Genomic DNA, 1,886 nt, shown 5'->3' with positions numbered 1-1,886 from the left:
TCCACATATACCTGGTCAAACTTTTCTGAGGTTTGACTTTTCAAAACATCCATATGCTTATGGACGTGAGAGAGTCCCTAACTAGAGAGAGAGAGAGAGAGAGAGAGAGAGAGAGAGTGAAATAGAAAGAGTGAGTGAAAAAAGTGTGTGTGCGTGTGTGAAAGAGACATGGACAACACTCGATGAAAGTCGAGAAAAAACGTGTGTGTCTTATGCAAACATATCACACATGCATCTTCGACAACGGAAGCAAGGTGAGGAGATAGTGTGTGGTTGTTTGCAACCGATAGAGCAAGAACCCTAGCACGTGGCCAAGAGGGGTCTGACAAACAAGGGAGAGAGGTCGAGAGAGACATACGGAGAAAATGCAGACATGGGGAGGAGAGATTGTATGTTTGTCATAGAGAGATCCCCTGGAGATCATGATGGGACTATATGGGTGGGAGATCGAGTGACAAGGTGTGTGCGCGATAGAAGATACCCCGAGAGATATCGAGATAGACGTATGGATGGAAGGAGACAATACGTGTGTTCCTGATGGCTAGTGAGAGATAATCATACTTAGGGGGGGTGCTTGCGCCTATGATGGAGTGAGGGATTATGATACTTATTAGGGGGTGTGTGTCACATAGAGAGAGAACAAGGGCGGAGAGTGTTGGATGGGTCTATATGTATAGCGCGAGCGAGACATGTGTATATGTGAACCAGGGAGATATAAAGTTTAAGACAGATTGAGGAGCCCCGATAAGGCTGAGTGGTGCGTCAGATAGCTGAGAGGGGGAAAGAGATATTCCATCCGCTCGATAATGCAGTGCATGTAATTTTTTTAGAAGTCAAACTTTCGAAACTTTGATCAGGTTTACACAAATGTTATTTATATCTTCAATACCAAAGATACATCATACTAAACTACATCTCATGGTGAATCTAATGGTATATGTTTGCCGTTCTAGATGTAATTGTTTTTCTCCATGTACATGGTCAAACTTTGTGATGTTTGACTTTTCAATAAATCAATATGCTATGGACCGAGGAGAGTGCCTAAGTCGAGAGAGATCAAGTGCGTGTGAAGCAGAATGAGTAAGTGTGCAAAAAGAGTATGTGTGTGAAAGAGAAAGTGACAACAAACGATAAATTAGAGAGAGTCTATGTTTTTCGTTTCTTAGGCGAACATATCACGCATGCATCTCTGAGATAGAAAAGCGAGGCGAGGAGATACATGAAGATAGCTAGTGTGTGATTGTTTGCAACGGAGAGAGACACCCCTATAGCACATGTCCAATAGAGGTCTGGCCAACAAGGAACAAAGGTCGAGAGGGATACATGGAGAACATGGACGCATGGGGAGGGCGAGAGGGTGTGTTTGTGATAGAGAGACCCCCTCGAGATCGTGAGGGGACTATATGGGTGGGAGATCGAGGGAGGTGCGTGCGCGATAGAAAGATGCCCCGAGAGAAATCGAGATAGACCATGCACATGTTTGTGATGGAGACTAAGATTAGCTAGTCATATACATATAGGGGGGACTGCGTGTGCCTACAATTGAGTGAGAGACCATCATACTTGGCTAGCTAGGCATGAGATTGTGTGTGTGTGTGCTTGTGAGATGGAGAGAGAACGAGGGAGAGAGATAGAGTTTTAGATGGGCCTATCGAGTGCGAGTGAGATATGCATGTGTATGTGTGACCCAGGTAGATGGAGAGTTTGAGAGAGAGGGGGAAGAGCTCCAAGACGACAGAGTGGTGCATGAGAGAGTTACGGGCAACGAGCCAAGGAATTTGTGTGCTTACGATGAGTGCACCCAAGATATCTAGCTTGGACTAGAGAATCATACATAGTGTGCGAGAGAAACCTATAGATGGAGTATATATGCATGCAAACCAGAA

Source organism: Triticum aestivum, chromosome 4D (assembly GCF_018294505.1).
Source record: "Triticum aestivum cultivar Chinese Spring chromosome 4D, IWGSC CS RefSeq v2.1, whole genome shotgun sequence".
NCBI classification, from domain to species: domain Eukaryota; kingdom Viridiplantae; phylum Streptophyta; class Magnoliopsida; order Poales; family Poaceae; genus Triticum; species Triticum aestivum.
This window is presented reverse-complemented; position numbering follows the sequence as displayed.